The sequence below is a fragment of the Medicago sativa genome, chromosome 3, assembly GCF_051527215.1.
Source record: "Medicago sativa cultivar Bolivia chromosome 3, Bolivia_mono, whole genome shotgun sequence".
NCBI lineage: Eukaryota > Viridiplantae > Streptophyta > Magnoliopsida > Fabales > Fabaceae > Medicago > Medicago sativa.
Genome location: NC_140751.1, coordinates 25,082,612 through 25,107,671, shown reverse-complemented (window position 1 = coordinate 25,107,671; position 25,060 = coordinate 25,082,612). Strand labels below are relative to the sequence as shown.

The 25,060-nt window shown below is 33.5% G+C and overlaps 1 pseudogene; it reads left to right on the top strand.

Moving 5' to 3' along the window:
• Nucleotides 1-3,924: 3,924 nt before the first annotated feature.
• On the top strand, nt 3,925-6,097 carry LOC146936626 (F-box protein At2g17036-like; annotated as a pseudogene).
• The last annotated feature ends 18,963 nt before the right edge of the window (nt 6,098-25,060 follow it).

Sequence of the window (25,060 nt, the reverse complement as noted above, 5' to 3'; positions counted from 1 at the left end):
TGACAAAAACAATTAAATCATTATTTTATTTTGTGATGCAGTTAGTCATGATTCAATCGAACCATGACTAACCATACACCAAAAAAAAATTTAAAAAATTAAATAATAAGAACGAGATGAAGCATGCGACTACAGTTCCATCTGGTTCAATAATACTAAGGTAGAATCAAAACTAAACCAACTAACGAGCTGACCGGTTCTTGGATGTAAATTTCTATAAGTTTAGTTGCAGGATGTTCTCTCATTTCAAATGGTGAAATTCTGCTATCTCATTGATCAATGATTGCTCAGACAAAAGGATAACATAGTAAATGAATTTGGCTATCACACACTAGAACTACTTCTTTTTTTTACCTTTGAATATATCTTCTACTATACAAGATATATTCAAAAATACAAAAGAAGAAGATTGGCCTAACAGTAGCGTTGGACCTATAATTGGAAGAAAAAAATGCCTCAAATTTGTAGTTTAAATTTGGTTTTCTATAATGATGACTCATCTTAAAAAGATGTTTTATTCTTAGTAACATAGAATATGTCCTAGTAATTTAACTTTAATTTTTTATTTTATTTTTGGAATTTTAATTTGAAAATAATTTCTTAAGGAAATTATTTATATCACCATTATCAACATGACTGTTTTAATTTTTTTTGCATCTAAAACAGATTTGTAATGATTTATTTTTACAAGTAGTTAGTTCAGAATTACGACATTATTCATTTCGTGTTGAGAAAGACAATTATATATAGTATATTCACTAAGTTATTTCCCAATTAGGATTATGATTGCTGAATTGGGAGCGATAACTGTGGATCAGTACGTATTCATATATAGTATATGCTTTAAAAATATTAATGAAAATTTTGGTAACTTTATATGTATCCTACTCAGCTTTGAAATGATTCATTTCGTGCCGAGAAAGACAAGTGCAATAAACTAATTACTATATTATTCGATAATAAGAAATACGATAAGTGAATTGAATGTATAAATTAGCGAATAAAATAATCGCAAATGTTAAGGAAAATATATTTGAAAACATATATAAGTTAGTGGTCATGACTTGATATTATATATAACTGAACTTCCTTCGATAATTTTTTTCTATGCCTTAGAGGCCAATTCTATAAAAGGATCTTCGTAGTATTTCTATTTTAATTTAATTTTTTATATACTTACAGTATTAAAATAATTTTTATCATAACTTATTATTTTCCTGTCATCAAAAATTTTTTAATTAGTTTTTTTCATTGTAATCCAAAAATACAGGACTATTCATTTCATGTTGATAAAGACAATAATATCAAAATATTTACTACACCTTTTTACTAATTAGGATTATAAATGGTTATTTGATGCGTTAATTGGGACCTTATTTATTTAGTTTGCTCTGATTTATTCACAATTTTTTTTCCAAATTTCTTTTAAATAATTATGTATATTTATTAATAAAATGATTGTCCTTTTTTTTCCATTTTTAAAAGTGAAAAAAGAAACAATTCATTAGTTACCATAAAAGTTATTTTATAAACTCATAGAAAGACAGACATGGGTCGTCAATAAGTTTTTTTCGTCAAATAGTCTAGTGGTTAGAGAAATTTACCTTTAAGGTGAATATGTGGGGTGTTTAGGGTTCGAACATCCGCGCCCTGCATATATTTATTCGTTTTGGAACTTGAAATATAGACACTCTTATAAGAAAATCTATAGAAATAGTGGACACTGCGACTAGGAGAAAGATTAATTTATGTGCCTGCAAGAAGCCAAGTGGGTAGGTGTCTGGGTGAGAAGACAAAAGAATTAGAAAGTTCATGTTTTAAGTTTTGGTACGCTGAAAAAGTTAGATCGAAAAATGGGGTAGACATTATTATGGATAAAGACTGGAAGAAAGATATTATGGATGTAAAATGGATAGAAGATCAAATCATAGCCCTAAAATTTGTAGTGGAACAAGACATTTTAATGTTATTAGGGCTTATAAACCTCGGATAGGGTTTGAATAACATATTAAAGTTAAGTTTTGGGAGGATTTAGAAGGCTTAATTCAGAGTATACCATTAGGAGAAATATCTTTCTAAAGGGAGGGAGATGGGGGGGGGGGGGGGGGGGGGGGGGGGGGGGGGTCTAAATGGCCATGTAGGGAGTAGTTCAAGTAATTTTGAGGGATTGCATGGAGGTATGGCTTTGGAGAGATAAATGTGGTGGGTAAATCCAACCTAGATTTTATGTATGCTTTTGATCGTATATTGCAAATGGGTGCTTTAGGAAAAGAGATGAGCATTTTAACACATACAAGTGTGGTGCGACATGTTCTTGGATAGACAAAAGTAATTACTTATGACAAATCATACAATCTAGAAAAAAAAATATGACTAGATACATGTTTAAAAATATTATAAATAAAATCTTGAATAATTTATTTATATTAATTTACTCTAACTACGCCTATCTAAGAAACCAAAGATAAGACTGAAATTCTTCATTTCTTCATTATAAGGTCATGCAATGCTTATATAGGTAAATGCACACCCACAATAAGACAAATGCATCCTAGCATACTCAATAGTACTCCCTATATTAGATCCTTCTAGATCAAGGTGAGTCATCTTTGCTTCTAGAACTAGGTGAGTCAACGAGTCAGTGAGTGCTCATTATTTTAATTATCCTATCAATTTATGATTAAAAAATTGTTCAGATGTTCTCACCTTTACCAATATAAACCATTGAAGAGTATCTATTTTATGAACAACATGGACACCACAAGGAACTCAATTCTTAATTTGGTGTTATTTTTGGCTTTCCTCATCTTTACATCAGGTCTAAAACAAATGAGTGAAATTTCTATAAATCTATATGAGTGAAATTTCTATAAATCTATACATGATTTTTTACTTCAATCATTTTATCATTTGTATTTTATTTTTGTACATTGCATAAATCTTTGTTCTTATATTCATCTATTGTTTGTGTATGCAGAATTAGATGTATGCTTGAAATCAGTAGAGGGAGTGATGGATTGTAGTTGTTGTTCACAAAGCAATTACAAAATTTGTCCAAAAAAATGTGGGTGTTGTAGGTATCCTAGTGAATGTTATCAATTTCATAATCAATGCACTTGTTTGTAAAATAAAAAATAAATAAAATAAAGGTTATTATGTATTCCAAAATTATCTTATAAGTTCAATAAAACTATTTCAAGATCTACATATGCTTAGTGGTGGGGTTTTCCCCTTATACATTCAATTTACATACATAGATTAAAAATAAGTATCTGTTTTATGTATGGATGCTTTTATAATATCTTTTTCATCAGTGATTCGTTGAAATCAATATTCTTTTGTAACTAAAGGTATCCTCCGTACACAACTGTGTAAAATATTTTCGTAGAAACTTACCTCCAGTTAAAGAATATTTACGACTTATGTCACACTATATATTTTTTTTTTTGATAAGGCCAGAGCAAATGACATAAAAAAGTGGCTCCCAACTAAGTTGGTACCCAACTTCAATCTGTCAGATGCTCATAAATATATTATTAAAAAAAAGTGAAAAAAATACATAAAAAACTGGGGGACATAAACCTGACCAGTTTATCCACAAACGGAGGTCTACCCAAACGGGGAATATGAAAAATAAGAACGACACAAGTGGATTATAACATCCTCTTAAGTAGAGGTCTAGACCACGGTGAATGGACCAACTGTCAACACGGAGCAGATCCACGTACCATCCTCTCCCTGCAAAGCACAGCAAGATAAACACTCTTTCGAGCCCCAAAGTACATGCCAAATAAAACTCTCCTTACGGCGTGGGGAAGATACTGAAAGCTATAGCCTAGAGTCGCAACCACCATCCAGAAACATCCGGATCAACACCACAGCGCGTCCCTTATCAGACCTTGAAGAACGACGACAACCTTGAGGATGACGACGGTAGGCTGGGAATCCGAGCTGAAGCTTGCCGCCGGAGAGGAAAACGTCTTATTTGACTCATCTACTCAACAAAATGAATTGAACGAACCAATTAATCAGAGACAAGCATGAGCCTATCCTTTTTAGGAATGGTGTTTGAATCAACCGCCAACACGGACAAGATTCATGTACCAACAGCCCCTGTAACATAACACAGCAGGTATTATCAGCCCTTTCGAGCCCAACAGACCCCGCACACCAGTACTTTGTGTCCATCTAAACAGATGCAGACAGGCGTGATGCTTGCACCAACATTCCTGTGACTTCAGCACCACTGTTGTGTGTGGCAAAGAGTCAATTTCATCACCGATAACCCCTTCACCGTCGGGCTCTTTCCATCAATTTCCATTGCCTCTCTCCATCACCTTGACGGCGACGACGGCACCACCGTGGGGATTGAAGCTTTGATTGGAATTGCGGCGGTGTAACCACCACCACCACAAAATCGCAGCAACAACACCCATTCCTTGAACACCAACAAAACCAACGACCACCACCATTAGGGAGCAGAAGTTTATGAAACAGACCCCTAAGGGTTTCATGAGCAGATCGCAGATACCAAGTAAACTGCAAACTGCACAAACTCCTCCGAAACCATCAGCGACATCAACGCCAGGTCAGGAAGAGGGGTGGTGCGGAGGGCCAGCGCCGCTCATCGCACCACCAGGGAGGGGCGCTACATCTCAAAGAGAGGAGATTGGGGACAGCAAGGGTTACGGCAGCGGGAGGTCAGCCCAATTTGCTTTCACAAAAACAAATTCATTATATATTAGTTGTCATATCATTCAAGACATTTGCCTATAAAAATAATCTTTCAAAACATTTAATGATAATTATGAGTATATTTTATAATAATCCCATCTAATAATTTAAAATTATATATAATATTTGACTTTAGTCTCTGTTTATGAGATTTTTTTTCTTTTTTTCTTTGGTCTAACTTTTTCTAATTCTATTCTCCCTAAAGAATTTTTTGTTTTATTTGTCTAACTTCAAAAATTGCTCTTTAGCACCCAGTAACTACCAAAATATCCACTTCCAATGATAATTAAGTGTTGTTAGCTAAATGAACCAATGACCGTTAACTGGTGTTGTGTTCTAGTTTGCACCTGAATAGCAACAACACCTCTCATCATAGTTCTCCAAAACACAAACCAACCTTTTTCCATTTGAATAACATGTCATTTGCTTACGACAATAGAAAACAATATATGCATGTAAAACAATACAAAACGATAGAAGGTAATTTCTAGTTTTAATTAATCTCTGTTCAAATCGGACAATTATAGTACATAACATAATTAAGTAAGCCTAACACGCCATTCTCCCGAAGTATGTTGTACTATCCCAATTTGAACTTCTCTCTTTTGATTTCCCATTCGACGTGCTCGATTTCAACAAACTCTCCGTCTTCCATTTGGGATATCAGTTCCTTGTCGAAGAAGATTCAAAACCCTCTTCATCTGATTTCATACTACCTGAAGCTGTCATTGTTCTCACTTGCAATGGGAAGAAACCTCTCGCTCTTACTAAGAAGAAATATTCTCCTCCCTTTATGTTACTTCTCCGTTGCATCGATGAAAAACATTTCTTGTTCCCAGACGACTTCTCAGATTATGTTGATTACATCTGCGTGTTTATATAGAAGATTTACGCAGCTGTTGATGGAACTGGCAAGACAATTACAATTGGACCGGAGGAGAACCAAAATGTTGAGTTAGTAGCTGAACCTTTGGTTGATCATGGGAACATGAGATTCTTAGTGGAGAGCGAGGGCGATCTGCTGTTAGTGGGCATTAGTGATCATGATTTAACAGTTGATGTTTTCAGACTTGATGAAAAGGAGAGGAACTAGTTGGAGATCGAGAATTTAGGAGATAGGGTTTTGTTCATAGGGTTAGAATATTCCTTTTCTGCTTCAGCCTCGGATTTGTGTGTTTCCGAAGGGAACTGTATAATCTTTATTGATGATGTCTTCTTCTACGATCATACGGATATGGAACATATAATGACTATTTTTTTCATGGGTCAAGATGGCCAGCTTTGGCCTTTGTCTGATTATCCTGAATATTACAACTGGTTCTAGCTGCCTCCAGAGTGGATCATCAAAAGCCACAGTCATTAACCGAGTATGTCATCTTGCATTAAGAAGTTTCTATTGTGATTGTCATATTGCTTTGTTTTGTACTTAGTTTATGTTATTAGAAAGCCAAACACTGAAATGTTGTTGCTTCAAATATGGCTTTTGCATTAAGTATCTGCACTTCTAGCTTTTCGTAAATCTAAATATGTTTCATACATTTTGTTTTAAGGGGGATATTTGATCATCTTCTTTTATTGTTACTATTGCAGACTATATGTTTAGCAGCTAACCCCTAATTACAAATTTATATGACAAGATAAGCTTTCTGGTGGATTTTTCAACTCTTCTCTTTAAGCAAGTTGTGCTTATTCAAGGTTAGTTATGCTATTTTGATTTTATGTTGACCAAATGCATTATTATCATATTATTACGGTCTAGAAAGTCGAAACTTTGTTGATCAGTTACACTTGTATCTCAATTTAGTATACTTAAGGTTGATCTCGACTGGTGACTTTAAAAATTATAGTGCAGGAGAATTTAATTGTTGAGGGAACAAACTTTCTGAGACTTGAAAAGAGAAATAAGAGTTACGGTTCTTTGACTTTGCAGACACTCATATCTTCTTTTTTGGACACATAATTGATAGGTGTTGTCTGTAATATGGCATTAACAATATTGTTTGCCCCTGATTGACGGATGACCTTTGTTTACTTGTGATGAAAACTTCTTCAATTAACTCATTTATTAAGTTGACAATGAATATTTAAAACATTGATGAGTCTATATTTAGTCTATTTTTATGCGTTATTTAGTTCCGTTTTAATTAGATTTAGTTTTATTTTATTTAAATATTATTTCCTTTTTGAACTATTTTACTTCAATTGCATATTTTATATTTCAGGAACGAATGTGTCTTGGAGCAAAAGAAAGGAGTCTGGAGCTGATTTGGAGCAAAAATACGAAAGATTCGGAACAAAAATATAAAGCCCCCAAGTCAGAAGCTTGGCACGGCCGTGCCACCTCCCAGGACTGCTTTTGCTGCTTTTGCTTGAAGGCCAAGTTACCCTGTTTTTAGTTTTACCGAAATGCCCTTATAGTTGTTTAGATTTTAAGTCAATTGTAAAGCTATAAATAGAGTATCTCTCCATCACAAATATTCATCTTTTGTTCTTGGAAATAATATGTGACAATTGTTTCTTTGAATAAAAGTTCACTTTTATTCTATTGTTCTTTTATTTTACGTTCTTCTTCTTCTCTTCTTTGTCTACAATGAACGTTAGTGAGTAGACTTCTTCGTCTTGGGATTGTTGGATAAGTCTAATGACGTAATCCGAATCAATCCAAGCCTTAAACCCTAATTATATGTTACCTTAATTCCTAATCTAAATTCACCGCTTTAACATGAATTAACTATTATCAAACTGTGAAAGCGAACGCGGAGGGTTTGATAATCGTTAATTCATCATCTTAAATATCAATTCATAAAGCGAACGCGGAGCTTTGATATTCGAACAAGTGAATTTAGACAAGGTTTGCGAAACATGAGAATAGTCTAGCAAACCTTGAGACATATAAAGTTTCGATCTTCAAGGGTCCCAAAGGCAATCACCCATGAGAATAGGTGTGGTTGTTGGAGCGATACACTCACTGACTTCGAGAGAAGCTTTGATACGCCACAGCCCTCCGGAGTCTTCCCGAGTCAAACTGAAACCAACCCCAAAAGCCCGATAAATGCTATTACACCTAGGGATGGTAAGCAATTAGAAGACCCCGTTGTGGAAACCAAGAAAATTGAGGTTGAGGTAGAGAGTGAAAAGCCACAAAGTGAGAAAGTTGTAGTAGAAAGTGATAAGCCTCACATATCACCACCATATGAGCCAAAAATTCATTACCCACAAGGGTTTGATGAGTCCAAGTTAGATGAGCAGTTTAGGAAATCTATTGCAATCATTCAAAGCAAATTGTCATCTAAACTTAAGGATCCAGATAGTTTTTCCGTACCATATGTCATAGGATCCAAGACTATAGAAAGAACAACGTGTGATTTAGGGGAGAATATTAGTTTGATGCCATTGTCCCTTAGTGAGAGATTAGGTATCGGATAGAGAAACCTTTTGATCGTCAAGCTAATGACTTTAAAGGAGCGCTTCGTGGGAGGCAACCCACTCATTTAATTGCTTTTGTTTGTTTTAAGTGTTTTGTAGGTAATTGTCCAAGTATGATTCAAGAAAAGTAAAATTTTTTGAAGTCCCCATGTCCAGAAAGCTGGCACGGCCCGTGCTATGGTTGGCACGGCCGTGCCAACCCAAAACCACCCAAAACCAGAAAAATGGCAAAATGTTGGCACTGCCCGTGCCAAGCTTCTGCACCACATACCCTCAAAAATTTTCTTCTCCTTCCCCATTCACTCACTTCTCTCTAAAAACTCCATTAACCCCCAACCTCCAAACCTCCATAATTCCACCAAATCCAACAAATTCTTAACCAAATTATTCTAATTCATCATTCCAAACTTAACCACCAATCAAAACCAACCTTCATCCAACCAAACATCAAATTCATACACCATTAAACCCTAACCCAATTTCTTCACCAATATTCATCATCAAACTCATAAACCTTACTCAAACATCAACCCCAACCCTAAACCAATCCTTTCCACCACAAACCTTCCAAAACCCTAACCTTCAACCAAACCACACAAAGTCAACCCAAGGTCAAGGTCTAATGGCTTCAAGAAGAAGTGGTAAGGAACAAGCAAGGTCTCAAGGAGGACCTCCCTCAAAGAAGAAGGCACAAGTCAAGAATCATGGGATCAAGTTTAAGGACAACTCACAAAGGGACAGGTATAAAATTCTTATTTCTAAACCTCTACATCCTTCTAGATATCCTGATTCTTATGACTTGAATGTGCTAGGGCTTAGAGATGATGTTTATAGGCTGATAGGAAGGCTAGGTTGGACTGATATGTTAGAACCTATGCAGGGTTATGAGAATTTCACTTATGAATTTTTGAGCTCAATCGTTTTTACAAAAGATAAGTTGGATTTTGATATATCTAACCATAGAGTTGTTTTTCGGTTAATGAATATTGATTATGATATGTCACTCGAGCACTTTTGTGAAGCCTTAGGTTTTGTCAATGAGGGGTATATTCATGATCATTGGGATCCTAGCCTAAAACCGGATAACTATGAACCAGCTGCCTTTTGAAAACGTATCATCGGCCTTGACAACAATGTCCCTAGAGCCAACAAAGCTAGCAACATTCACAACCCCGTACTTAGGTAACTTCAGAGGGTAATGGCTTGCACTATTTGGGGTAGAACCGAGCTAGGAAACACTACAACCGATGAGTTGTTCATGATATGGGCAATGCTCTACAACCACCCCGTAAACACTGGCTTTTATTTGATTGATTACCTAGACTTCGTAGGTACTAGACCAGCCGGTAAGGGAGACATAGTGGTGGGTGGCATCATTACATACATAGCTAGGTGTTTTGGTGTGGGTGAGGATGAGGGGATCAAACCAATTGAGGGAAACAATAAGCTTAATAGGGAAACCCTCATTGCTATGAATTTCATTAAACATCGTCCACCACTCCATTACCAACTCAAGCTAAATGTGTCAATCATGTTTTTACTGCCTAACCCATCTCGGACTACCACCTAGGTGGAAGCAAATTTGTTGTATGATGATGATGTGCAGGTTCTTGGTGATGATGATGAGGAAGACGGTGCTAACTTGCACCATGATGAAGGAGAAGGTGCTAACTTGCACCAAGAGGAACACCATGGCCATGAAGCCGGTGAGCTTAATGAAGATCAAAGATGGGCATGGATTCCCAATGAAGTTGAAAGAATGAGCACCGAGCAACAAAGACAAGGTGTTGAAATCTCCGGACTAAGAAACGATGTTCAAAGGGGCAACCGCTTAACACAAGAAAAAAATGAGATGCTCCACCGGATGATGCAACACCTACAACTCCAAGGTCCTCCTTATGGACCTCAATAAACATTGTGAGCTTTTCTCTTCCTCTCTTCCCTTCCCTCTTCTCTCCTTCTCCTACTCTTTCTTCTACTCCTTCTTCTTCTTCCTCCTCTACTTCTTCTTCTTATTCTCTTTTAATTTTCTTTTGAATCATTGAGGACAATGCTTCCCCTAAGTGTGGGGGAAGCCTAAAAACAAAGAGCGGAACTACAAAAAACGCGCACGGATTGCGGGGTTTTTTTTGACGAATTGCGGGGGTTTTAAACCTGCACAAAGTGTTTTGCGGGAGTTTTCAAAACCGCCGCTTATACTAATCCCACAAATTATTTGCTGGAGTTTTGGGCAACCGCTGGTATCCTGCGGAATAAACTGCGGGGGTTTTGTTGTGGAGGTTGAAAACCCCCGCAAATTGTTAAAATAAAAATAAAAAAAAATTAATCACAAAACTGAAACATTCATTAAAATATAACCAGTTACATAAAATATTATAATCAATGCTATAAAAAATTATACTACAAATATAAAATGTGCATGATAATACAATACAAAATTAACAGTAGCCTAAATGTAATCTATACTAAATGAACATTAAAAAAAAAATAATCAAACATATCTAGTACTAGATAATCCTCCTCTTGCATCCATAGGCAAACCAGGCTCCCTTGCATCCATGTGAACTATGCTCCCTTCCTTAAATAACAAAAAATTACTTAGTGAAAATATTCAAAATTACTATTAATATACATAGAAATTAATCACTATTCAAATTTTTAAGCAATATTATCCATCATTTCAACATATACAACAAGAACAACTATAAATGAACACCCTACCACTTAAATGGTTTTCGATGGTCTAAGAGTTCTCTGAAAATCTAACTCCTCCGTTCCCTGGTTTTTCTAGTTGTTGAGTCGACTGTTAATGTACTTTGCATTCCAAACAACGCAGTTTGCACTCACCCAAGCAAACAAATAAATACTCCTACAAAATGGCACCAAATGATACACAAAAAGTACTCATTACAGCCCCATTAAAAACCAGAACAGGGACCAAATTTTAAAAATATGCATTGAGACAAATCAAATATTATCTTATATATTAACATTTGTCTGTATATATTACTAAATAAAGTATGGTCAAAATATATCATGTGAACAATGCACATGATCAAACAACAACGTGTATTTAAGAATAGAGGGAGTATTAGTTTTCTATTCCCCAATTTTCATATCTCTTTTATCTTTATAGAGTACACTTTTTCCTATTTTTAATTTGATATTTGAATTGTTTGTTAAGTGATGAATTATTTTTATTTTTTCATAAATTCATGTATGGTTTTTTGTTAAATTTTCAGATGCATGTTACTTTAAAATAATGACAAATTTTTATGGTAGTAAATTTTATAAGTATTTGAAAATATGTTTTAATGGATGTTAGTGTAAAAGTAATTTAAACCATTTTAATAAAAAAATGTGAGCAAGTATACATAGTCAAAACAAGTATTATAATAAAATCGTTACACGATAATTGTCGATGTCACCTTCAATATTACTAAAATATCTACTACCATAACAATTAATTTATTTTAAAGAAAGAAATCCGAATTTTTAAAAAAATATTCATACTTGAATTTCATATTAAAAGAAGATTTTTTATGATTTAACAAACTTTTGAAAATCAAACTACAAATAGGATGATTTGTTTTCTAGAAGGATCAGACAGATTTGTGAATTGTTGAAAAATAGAACTAATACAATGAACAATGACTATTTGCTTACTCAGCAAAAACTGTTTTCCATTTGCATACCCTTTCCGTAGAGGGAAAAATTGCATCTTTAATGTTTAAATTTTGGGGCATGTTTTTGACATACTCAATTCGCCTAAGGGGTTAATTTAGAGTTTATCTTTTTGGGTCAGAATTAGTATAAAAAGGACCCCTAACTCCCCTAATTAGATGCACAATTTCAAAGTTAGAACAAACTACTTTTCAAATTGTTTGGTTTTCTGCTGTTGTATATGTTTCTGCATTCAGGTATAATTTCAATGCTTTTTGTTTTTGCTTAATTTTTTTATTTATTATTTATATGAATTGTTTTTTCTATTTTGAGTTTGAATAATTTCAATTTAGATTGCTTTTGTTTGTTTTGTTTGATTGAATGTGTAATTGATGAGTTAGTTTAAGTGGATTTAAGTTTTTTTTATTCTTTATGTTTGATTTGAGTTTTTGTTTTTCATCACTTTTTTAAGGATGATTTTGTTGTTTGAAGTGATATCGAAACTCACAGATGGTTTTGAATATTTTTTTTTCTTCTTCGGGTGTTATAGATGATTGTTGGATTACTTGGGTGCCAACATAGTTGGGATATCACTAATTTTTAATGATGCATTTATACTTTAAAGTTTTTCTCAAAAATAATTAGAAGAGTGGTGTGAATATATTTAATTATTTATTTAAATTTGAGAAAAATATTGATACAATCACTTTAGTTGGAATTGGGGAATGGTGCATGCAAGACCTTGTTGGGTTTAAATTTTGATTAGGTCAAGTACTATTTTTATTTTTATTTTTAAAAAGTTATGATCTTTTATATTGTTAAATTCTTTTACCATAAGCATATCTGCCTACAAGGAGAGCATGTGCAATTTCTCATGTGTTGAGCATGCATAATTTTTTTGTTACTATTGTCAATTTAGCATAATTTGTTTACTGTGTTTAATATTTTTTCTTCTTCTGTTTTCATCATGTTTTAATTATGGTTTTTATTATTTAGCTTCACCATTTAGTAAATATCAATTTCGTTTTTATGCCTAATCCTTTCATGGATGCCAGATGGTGAAAATGATGATGGATTTCAGTAGAATCCATACTAGTTTTTCGCAGAGGTAGCTTTAGATTATACTCATATATGGGCAAGTTTGAAACTTTATTTGCACAACTCTTTTTATAAGTGAGTGAGAAATGGATCAAGCTTTATCAATTTTAAGAAAATTTATGAAGTGCTTATTTTGAAGGCTTTTTAGGGACCTAAGGAAGATTTGTAGAAATATATTTGTTTTGTTGGAATCTCGATGCCATCTAAGGCCACTACAATATATTTTATGACTACGAGTTTACTAAATATGTCCACATTTGGCATACATGTGAATTTCTAGTACATTCAACACTATGATGCTAAAGCAACCTTCAAACTCTGCTTTAATGTTATATTCCATTATGTTATGTTTGTACTGTTGAAATAATTTACCTTTACATTTTTTTGCAAATTACTTGTTTTGCCCTCAAGGGAATGCTCTTATTGACTAACTCTATATCTTTATTATTGTATCAACATTAATTAATATGATGAGCACATGGTCATTTCTACTATTTCAATATTCTTAAATGTCTGAATTATACAGGGACTGCCAAATATTCTTCTTGCTTAAGGTCTAGAGTTTTAGTTGATTGTTGCACCGGAGCTTGTATATTTGAGCGTGAGTATATAGATAGTCATCTAATAGATAAAAATGGAAGAAAAACCCTCAAAATCATTGGATGGAGTTGCATTAAATAAAAAGCGAAAGAGAGCCACTCAATGTGTTCAACATCTAACTGGAGTTTCGGCACCAACAAGTGTAGTTGTTAAACAAATGAGGTTGGCTGGAGATGTACACAAATCAAATGCCTCTGATCCTGGTATTTCCAAGTCATTGATGAACTATAATAAAAGTGGGATGCTCAAACGTTTACTGTTCTACAAGAACGATGAATGGTTGGATTATCTGGAGGATGTTGTTGACTTGGTTAAGAAGGATTTCAAAATTAAGAAGGCAGTTGTAGAGGTAGAGTTAGATGGTCAAAAAGTTTTGCTAGATTTTTTGCATATGTATCATGTGTATTTGAAAACAGGTTTACAACAACCCATTGCCTGTATTGATGAGGAAGAGAACTACTTTTTCCCTAAAGTTTGTGGTGCTGCTTGTGCAATGGTTCATTCATGGTTGCTCAGTCTGCATAGTTCTCTTTTTCAAGGCATTCAACTACCTAAGTTTGTGAAGTATGGATCTTTACAACCTATGAATTTTATATTTTTTTCATTTAATTTGATTAATAAGATGATTAAATTGTTAATCACAATTTCATTTTATTTGTTATGCAGCATTTTAACTGGTTGGAGCAAGCACAGTAAAGTGCTGCGAGATGGAACTTTGAAAAAGGTTGTTGAAGCACTCCTAAATGGCATGGGGTCACCCTTCAGAATTTATGAGAATAATTTGGGAAGATTGGTGTCTCCTGGAGAAGTACTGACTGCTTGGCTGAGACAACATGGAGTTTTCAACTTGCTTTTTCTGTATGATGTCCTAAATCATTCTCAACCAGCTGCTCCATCACATGATTATCCTGCTCTTCAAAATTAGATAGATACAAGCTGCGTAGCACTGACACTTCAGATTGAATGTGTCTGGTGTTTGACATGTGTCGGTGTCCGACACCGGGCACCGACACATGTGATTACTTTCATTATTTTTATTTTTTAATTCATTATTAGTGTCGGAGCGTAAGGTTTGTTCCATGTGCTGATGTCTCATAGGACCCCAATCTTGTATTTATTTCTTGGTTTAAATCCAATTCTTTAATTCAATGTCTTGTATTTCTTTATTTTCCAGTTTCTTGTATTGCCCCGTTGTAGGTGAAAAAAAATAAAATTGAATGAATAATACTAGTTTGCTCCATTGTTCCTTGTTCTTCTTTCCTCAATCTCATTAATTTATTGCAATACTTGATTTATAAGATAAAGTCTCCTAATTATAATGACAAAAACAATTAAATCATTATTTTATTTTGTGATGCAGTTAGTCATGATTCAATCGAACCATGACTAACCATACACCAAAAAAAAATTTAAAAAATTAAATAATAAGAACGAGATGAAGCATGCGACTACAGTTCCATCTGGTTCAATAATGCTAAGGTAGAATCAAAACTAAACCAACTAACGAGCTGACCGGTTCTTGGATGTAAATTTCTATAAGTTTAGTTGCAGGATGTTCTCTCATTTCAAATGGTGAAATTCTGCTATCTCATTGATCAATGATTGCTCAGACAAGAGGATAACATAGTAAATGAATTTGGCTATCACACACTAGAACTACTTCTTTTTTTTACCTTTGAATATATCTTATACTATACAAGATATATTCAAAAATACAAAAGAAGAAGATTGGCCTAACAGTAGCGTTGGACCTATAATTGGAAGAAAAAAATGCCTCAAATTTGTAGTTTAAATTTGGTTTTCTATAATGATGACTCATCTTAAAAAGATGTTTTATTCTTAGTAACATAGAATATGTCCTAGTAATTTAACTTTAATTTTTTATTTTATTTTTGGAATTTTAATTTGAAAATAATTTCTTAAGGAAATTATTTATATCACCATTATCAACATGACTGTTTTAATTTTTTTTGCATCTAAAACAGATTTGTAATGATTTATTTTTACAAGTAGTTAGTTCAGAATTACGACATTATTCATTTCGTGTTGAGAAAGACAATTATATATAGTATATTCACTAAGTTATTTCCCAATTAGGATTATGATTGCTGAATTGGGAGCGATAACTGTGGATCAGTACGTATTCATATATAGTATATGCTTTAAAAATATTAATGAAAATTTTGGTAACTTTATATGTATCCTACTCAGCTTTGAAATGATTCATTTCGTGTCGAGAAAGACAAGTGCAATAAACTAATTACTATATTATTCGATAATAAGAAATACGATAAGTGAATTGAATGTATAAATTAGCGAATAAAATAATCGCAAATGTTAAGGAAAATATATTTGAAAACATATATAAGTTAGTGGTCATGACTTGATATTATATATAACTGAACTTCCTTCGATAATTTTTTTCTATGCCTTAGAGGCCAATTCTATAAAAGGATCTTCGTAGTATTTCTATTTTAATTTAATTTTTTATATACTTACAGTATTAAAATAATTTTTATCATAACTTATTATTTTCCTGTCATCAAAAAATTTTTAATTAGTTTTTTTCATTGTAATCCAAAAATACAGGACTATTCATTTCATGTTGATAAAGACAATAATATCAAAATATTTACTACACCTTTTTACTAATTAGGATTATAAATGGTTATTTGATGCGTTAATTGGGACCTTATTTATTTAGTTTGCTCTGATTTATTCACAATTTTTTTTCCAAATTTCTTTTAAATAATTATGTATATTTATTAATAAAATGATTGTCCTTTTTTTCCATTTTTGAAAGTGAAAAAAGAAACAATTCATTAGTTACCATAAAAGTTATTTTATAAACTCATAGAAAGACAGACATGGGTCGTCAATAAGTTTTTTTCGTCAAATAGTCTAGTGGTTAGAGAAATTTACCTTTAAGGTGAATATGTGGGGTGTTTAGGGTTCGAACATCCGCGCCCTGCATATATTTATTCGTTTTGGAACTTGAAATATAGACACTCTTATAAGAAAATCTATAGAAATAGTGGACACTGCGACTAGGAGAAAGATTAATTTATGTGCCTGCAAGAAGCCAAGTGGGTAGGTGTCTGGGTGAGAAGACAAGAGAATTAGAAAGTTCATGTTTTAAGTTTTGGTACGCTGAAAAAGTTAGATCGAAAAATGGGGTAGACATTATTATGGATAAAGACTGGAAGAAAGATATTATGGATATAAAATGGATAGAAGATCAAATCATAGCCCTAAAATTTGTAGTGGAACAAGACATTTTAATGTTATTAGGGCTTATAAACCTCGGATAGGGTTTGAATAACATATTAAAGTTAAGTTTTGGGAGGATTTAGAAGGCTTAATTCAGAGTATACCATTAGGAGAAATATCTTTCTAAAGGGAGGGAGATGGGGGGGGGGGGGGGGGGGGGGGGGTCTAAATGGCCATGTAGGGAGTAGTTCAAGTAATTTTGAGGGATTGCATGGAGGTTTGGCTTTGGAGAGATAAATGTGGTGGGTAAATCCAACCTAGATTTTATGTATGCTTTTGATCGTATATTGCAAATGGGTGCTTTAGGAAAAGAGATGAGCATTTTAACACATACAAGTGTGGTGCGACATGTTCTTGGATAGACAAAAGTAATTACTTATGACAAATCATACAATCTAGAAAAAAAAATATGACTAGATACATGTTTAAAAATATTATAAATAAAATCTTGAATAATTTATTTATATTAATTTACTCTAACTACGCCTATCTAAGAAACCAAAGATAAGACTGAAATTCTTCATTTCTTCATTATAAGGTCATACAATGCTTATATAGGTAAATGCACACCCACAATAAGACAAATGCATCCTAGCATACTCAATAGTACTCCCTATATTAGATCCTTCTAGATCAAGGTGAGTCATCTTTGCTTCTAGAACTAGGTGAGTCAACGAGTCAGTGAGTGCTCATTATTTTAATTATCCGATCAATTTATGATTAAAAAATTGTTCAGATGTTCTCACCTTTACCAATATAAACCATTGAAGAGTATCTATTTTATGAACAACATGGACACCACAAGGAACTCAATTCTTAATTTGGTGTTATTGTTGGCTTTCCTCATCTTTACATCAGGTCTAAAACAAATGAGTGAAATTTCTATAAATCTATATGAGTGAAATTTCTATAAATCTATACATGATTTTTTACTTCAATCATTTTATCATTTGTATTTTATTTTTGTACATTGCATAAATCTTTGTTCTTATATTCATCTATTGTTTGTGTATGCAGAATTAGATGTATGCTTGAAATCAGTAGAGGGAGTGATGGATTGTAGTTGTTGTTCACAAAGCAATTACAAAATTTGTCCAAAAAAATGTGGGTGTTGTAGGTATCCTAGTGAATGTTATCAATTTCATAATCAATGCACTTGTTTGTAAAATAAAAAATAAATAAAATAAAGGTTATTATGTATTCCAAAATTATCTTATAAGTTCAATAAAACTATTTCAAGATCTACATATGCTTAGTGGTGGGGTTTTCCCCTTATACATTCAATTTACATACATAGATTAAAAATAAGTATCTGTTTTATGTATGGATGCTTTTATAATATCTTTTTCATCAGTGATTCGTTGAAATCAATATTCTTTTGTAACTAAAGGTATCCTCCGTACACAACTGTGTAAAATATTTTCGTAGAAACTTACCTCCAGTTAAAGAATATTTACGGCTTATGTCACACTATATATTTTTTTTTTTGATAAGGCCAGAGCAAATGACATAAAAAAGTGGCTCCCAACTAAGTTGGTACCCAACTTCAATCTGTCAGATGCTCATAAATATATTATTAAAAAAAAGTGAAAAAAATACATAAAAAACTGGGGGACATAAACCTGACCAGTTTATCCACAAACGGAGGTCTACCCAAACGGGGAATATGAAAAATAAGAACGACACAAGTGGATTATAACATCCTCTTAAGTAGAGGTCTAGACCACGGTGAATGGACCAACTGTCAACACGGAGCAGATCCACGTACCATCCTCTCCCTGCAAAGCACAGCAAGATAAACACTCTTTCGAGCCCCAAAGTACATGCCAAATAAAACTCTCCTTACGGCGTGGGGAAGATACTGAAAGCTATAGCCTAGAGTCGCAACCACCATCCAGAAACATCCGGATCAACACCACAGCGCGTCCCTTATCAGACCTTGAAGAACGACGACAACCTTGAGGATGACGACGGTAGGCTGGGAATCCGAGCTGAAGCTTGCCGCCGGAGAGGAAAACGTCTTATTTGACTCATCTACTCAACAAAATGAATTGAACGAACCAATTAATCAGAGACAAGCATGAGCCTATCCTTTTTAGGAATGGTGTTTGAATCAACCGCCAACACGGACAAGATTCATGTACCAACAGCCCCTGTAACATAACACAGCAGGTATTATCAGCCCTTTCGAGCCCAACAAACCCCGCACACCAGTACTTTGTGTCCATCTAAACAGATGCAGACAGGCGTGATGCTTGCACCAACATTCCTGTGACTTCAGCACCACTATTGTGTGTGGCAAAGAGTCAATTTCATCACCGATAACCCCTTCACCGTCGGGCTCTTTCCATCAATTTCCATTGCCTCTCTCCATCACCTTGACGGCGACGACGGCACCACCGTGGGGATTGAAGCTTTGATTGGAATTGCGGCGGTGTAACCACCACCACCACAAAATCGCAGCAACAACACCCATTCCTTGAACACCAACAAAACCAACGACCACCACCATTAGGGAGCAGAAGTTTATGAAACAGACCCCTAAGGGTTTCATGAGCAGATCGCAGATACCAAGTAAACTGCAAACTGCACAAACTCCTCCGAAACCATCAGTGACATCAACGCCAGGTCAGGAAGAGGGGTGGTGCGGAGGGCCAGCGCCGCTCATCGCACCACCAGGGAGGGGCGCTACATCTCAAAGAGAGGAGATTGGGGACAGCAAGGGTTACGGCAGCGGGAGGTCAGCCCAATTTGCTTTCACAAAAACAAATTCATTATATATTAGTTGTCATATCATTCAAGACATTTGCCTATAAAAATAATCTTTCAAAACATTTAATGATAATTATGAGTATATTTTATAATAATCCCATCTAATAATTTAAAATTATATATAATATTTGACTTTAGTCTCTGTTTATGAGATTTTTTTTCTTTTTTTCTTTGGTCTAACTTTTTCTAATTCTATTCTCCCTAAAGAATTTTTTGTTTTATTTGTCTAACTTCAAAAATTGCTCTTTAGCACCCAGTAACTACCAAAATATCCACTTCCAATGATAATTAAGTGTTGTTAGCTAAATGAACCAATGACCGTTAACTGGTGTTGTGTTCTAGTTTGCACCTGAATAGCAACAACACCTCTCATCATAGTTCTCCAAAACACAAACCAACCTTTTTCCATTTGAATAACATGTCATTTGCTTACGACAATAGAAAACAATATATGCATGTAAAACAATACAAAACGATAGAAGGTAATTTCTAGTTTTAATTAATCTCTGTTCAAATCGGACAATTATAGTACATAACATAATTAAGTAAGCCTAACACGCCATTCTCCCGAAGTATGTTGTATTATTATGATGTGGAATTTATTTAATTCATGGAAGTTTATGAAAATGTTGGCATTTAAGTGTCTTACATAGTGTAAGAATTTTGTAGCCGCTTTGAGAAAACTCAAGATTGGAGACAACATATTTTCTATTCTACCTAATGAGATATAAAGGTTATCATATCAAATTCGTTAATATGAGAGTGGTGAAGAAAAGGAATGTGTTCTAAGATGTTGTTTTGAGCTTGATCATACTCCTCTGTAAATTGAAACATGTCAGTTGACAAGGCAGTAGGATGAAGTTAAAAAAATATATTAAAACACATTCCTTTCATCACTATTTATCTTATATGAAGACATTTGATATGAGAACCTATATAGCTCATTAGGTAGAATACAAAATATGTTGCCTCCATTCTTTTGAGTTTTTCTCAAATAGACTACTAAATCCTTACACTAAGTACAATACTTCAATGCCAACATTTTCATAAACTCCCATAAATTAAACTTAAATCCAACAATATAATGATGCAACATAATAATACAACATTATAACACAAGATCCTCTAAAAAAAACATAATCATACAACCTAATAAAACACAACATAATAGATCATAGTTTAGACAACCTGACATCTTCATCTGGGTCCTCCATGCAAGCCCTGGTTTCTTAGTAGGTTCTGGGTCGAATCAAATTTTTATGAATATCTGACCAAGGAAGCATTCAACTCGTCATCATTCCTAAGATTCGTATTAGGGGTGGCAAAATGGATGGATTTGATGGACCTGGATTTCGATCCTAATGGATCGATCAAAACAATCCATTAGTCCATTCAAATCCTTAATTTTTTTCTGGAAAAAAAAATCCTCCAATCCATCCATCATTAAATTTTAATAGATGGATGTCCATCCGATCCATAAATCAAAGTGTATATTTTTTAAGAGGGGTATTATTTGTTAAAGTATTTTTTTAGTGAATTCAATCCCAGTAGTGTTTTTTTCTAGCCCAATGATGTTTTTTGACATAAGCCAAAATAATTTAATTAATTGGAAATATTAAATATTTTTAATTAAGTAATTTAAAATATTATGGTGGTCAGTGGTGGTCAACCGACCACTGGCGGCGTTAACCATAGCAATCCAGTCAATTTTCTGGTGACCTGCAGTTGTCCTCCGGTGTCTCACGGTGGTCAATGGCGGAACTCTGGTGTTGACCATCACCTATAATAAAATAATATTAAAAATTTAAATATTTTTTTATTAATTTTTTATTTTTTAAAGGATATAATTATTTGAATAATATTGATATTATTTGAAGTTATACATTGATTTTTTTTAAAGAAGTGCGTCGTTGGATTTTTAAAATAAGGTGGATGGATCAAATCCATCCATATTTTTAAATAGATGGATCTAAACCAATACATTAACAAATTTTTTGTTTGGTGGATGAATTAGATGGATATGGATCTGGTCGATTATATTGCCACCCCTACTTCGTATGGGTGAACTGGACGCTTTCATCTATGCCCGTCGATGAACGACAATACTAAACAATTTCCACCATCCTTGTGTCTCTTTGGTTGATTTGATGGTTGATTTCATATAATTGATCTTTCAGATCTAATAGCATGACATCGACACATACCCTACACAAATTGAGTTTTCCAGCGTTGTAGTAAATTGTAGCTAACTTGGTGTTCAGATCTACTAGATAAGTGTTCATGGTTTTTTGGATTTTGTCCAAATCTACTGGATGGTGGTTGTTCATATCTACCTAGGGAGCTTATACATGTCAGTCATATCTACACAACATAAGAAATGAAAAATATTCAATGAAAAACTCGGTCAAACATTTCATCAAACATTTGGAGTAAAAAATATACATTCTTGATACATTGGGTTATTTTTAATTTTAAACTACCATATTAAACTTAAACCAAGTCTAAACAACATTCATAATGCAAACATTTGATCATTTACTACCAAGAAAATCAAAATTTACATAAACCTTAAACAATAAAATATTACCAATTAAAGAAAAACACAAAAAAATAAAATAAAATGTCAATGCTAAGAGATTAAGAATACTTAGTTGAAATTAGAGAGGTGGGTCACTTGTATTTAATGAATTTGGATATTTGTTGCTTTAAGAGTTTGGAGTTTATTTTGTGTGTTTTGAAAGTAATGGGAGTCGTTTTGTGTATAAAACAGGATCACGACAGCAACTAACAACCGTTAACTATCGTGCGACAGTTAACTATCGTTGGGAGAGAATGGTAGTTGACTACCGCTAGAGGCATTTTGGTATTTTTGGGGTGTTATAAAAGAAAAATGAAAGTGATCAATGTAAATTTGAAAAGGTTTTATTGAAAAAAAATTAACTTCATACCAAATAAGAAAAAAAAAAATTAAGCAAAGGATAGTTGTTTGACCAAGTTTCGATTGCTACATAGCGTATCGTGGTCTTTATTTTTCTAATTTAGTTACATTTATCTATATTGACCAAAAGACTTGCACAATTTTATCATGGATGGATCCAAAATTTTCAATAACTGGGGTTAATGTTGTTTAACATAAATATTTTACAAATGTATAACCAATAAAATTATTACATCATTATAATTAAGCAAAAAGTTATAATTATTATTTATGTGTCTTTATATTTTGAAAGTACTGTAATATTTTTTTTAACAGTATTTAATACACAGCCCTTATTGATCGTCTTTGTTGTGTATACTTGAGATCTAAGAATATCCACCTCTCTAAGTTTTATGTTTGAATCCCCCAAATGGCTAAAAACGTCAAATTCTCGCACTGTTTACTTCCTAAATGATCACAGGGTTGCTTTATACCTTTGTAAAGATATTTTTAAAGGCAAACCAATGATTAGACATACATATAGCTTGTAATGTAATTCAATAGTGTACGTTTGTTATATTTAAACTTTAGAGACTGGAACTTGGTAGAACTTTCGGTTTAGATAGCCGAGAACAACTATGCTAGTAGTATGATCAGAAAACATATTAGATATATGTACAGAATAACCGAACACATTAGACATATGTAATAGAGTGACTTAAAATTTTATCGTAGTTGGTAAACCACACGTAGTCAGAGGAGTATCGGTTCTAGCCCTCAGATAGGGAGTTTAACCGGTTAGCAGTGAAATGGTGTACAAGGTTACTCCGCTCGGGCCCATTCCATAAACTGAATCCAAATAATATTGTTTTTTCAACGCTAACTTTCTAACTATATTATGAAAACATATTATGAATAGGACTTTCTTAAGAGCTATGGTAGAAAATAGAATGCGATCCTAATTTTTCCCTGATCGCTCAGTTATAAAAAAAGAACTGTATAAACCTCTAACAAGTTGAGTATAGACAGATGACAATCGTAGGTTTCCCCGAGATTGCCTACAACCTAGGATAGGTTGAACTCACTGAGGCATCATGTCTCACCCCAATCCTTTTATTATTATTTCAGATTAGCAAGTGTACGTGGCAAAAGGAAAGCAGTGCAGGAGGCTGAATGACATACGTACAAATGCGCGTGTCGTACTAGTGTAGTTTATTCTTATGGTTTCAAATATGTAACAAATTTATGTATTTGACAGATGTATCAAGTTATCATATGTATGAACTTTCTTTGATATTTTTATTCATTTGGTCAAAATTCTATAAATTTAATGTATCCAGTACTAAGTTTAATCCACATGCTAAATATTCTAGATAAATTTACAGAGTCTAGATGTCATGGTTCTGAAAAAATGTGATTTTTAGTGACTCTGGCGAATGGTAAATGAAAAGGTTAAAAACTACTTTATTGGCATCGGTCCCTTTTATCCGTCACAATTCTGAAATGTTTCCTAACATGGGTAATAAATGATGGGTAATAGTTACATAGACAAAGTTAGTGGGTTTCAAATGCTTATTTCTCGCGTCCACTAATGTCATTAATGTGAGACGCTTCAATCATTCCCAATAGAGTATTACAAATCTTAAAGGTTTAAAAATCGTACCGTTCACTCTCCACTCTCCACACATTTTACGTTCTCAGATATCAAACATTTTACTCTTTTCAACCATCTCTAAACCCCCCAAGTTTATCAAACCCTTAGAACCCTAAAAACATCATAAATCAGAAATGGATCTTTATCAACTTATGGAATCAACAAAGCTACAGCAAGTGAATCTTTGGATTTAACCTCTCAAGCAACATTTCAACCGATTCCCAAAATCAATCAAACAAATGAGAACAATTTGAAGGTACTAAGTGAAATGGTTAGGGAATTCGACAAACTGGATTTGAATGGATTCAATTTAAAGTCAGAGATTGAAAGTCAAGGATGTGGTCATTATTTTTCTATGTTACTTATGGCCAACCTTTATCAGGATTTAATGTGTGGAAGATGAAGCTGGTATTAAAAGAGGATCTAAATCTTGTTGAACGCTTTGTGCCAAAGGAAAGTGCTCACCTTCAAACATTTATGATGGATGTTTATCTTTCCATAACCATGGAGGATAACAAATAGGTGATTAGAGAATGATCAATTTGCATATGCAAGACGGGAAAGTTGTGTCTCTGCAAGATATCCCTACTAAGGCTCCTGAAGGGCATGTATCTAGAAAGACGAATAATCCCTCTATTTCCTTCAATCAGCCACTTGTTTCCCTAATCTCTAACTAGTTATCTCCTAGGTTTAGTAGAGTTGCTTACTACTAGGGTCAACTCGCTCTCGATATCTTTCGCTAGTTATAAACTACATACTTCCTAGACAGATATTTATCAGTATAAGGATATAAATATGAAGATATAAGCATCCAGATAGTGGTAGAAATGTTAGGCCTTGTAACAACCAAAGTATCTAATCTAGGGTTGCGTCTACTACAGAAATAAACCTAGGCTAATAAAACTAAATAGCTAACAGAAAATAAC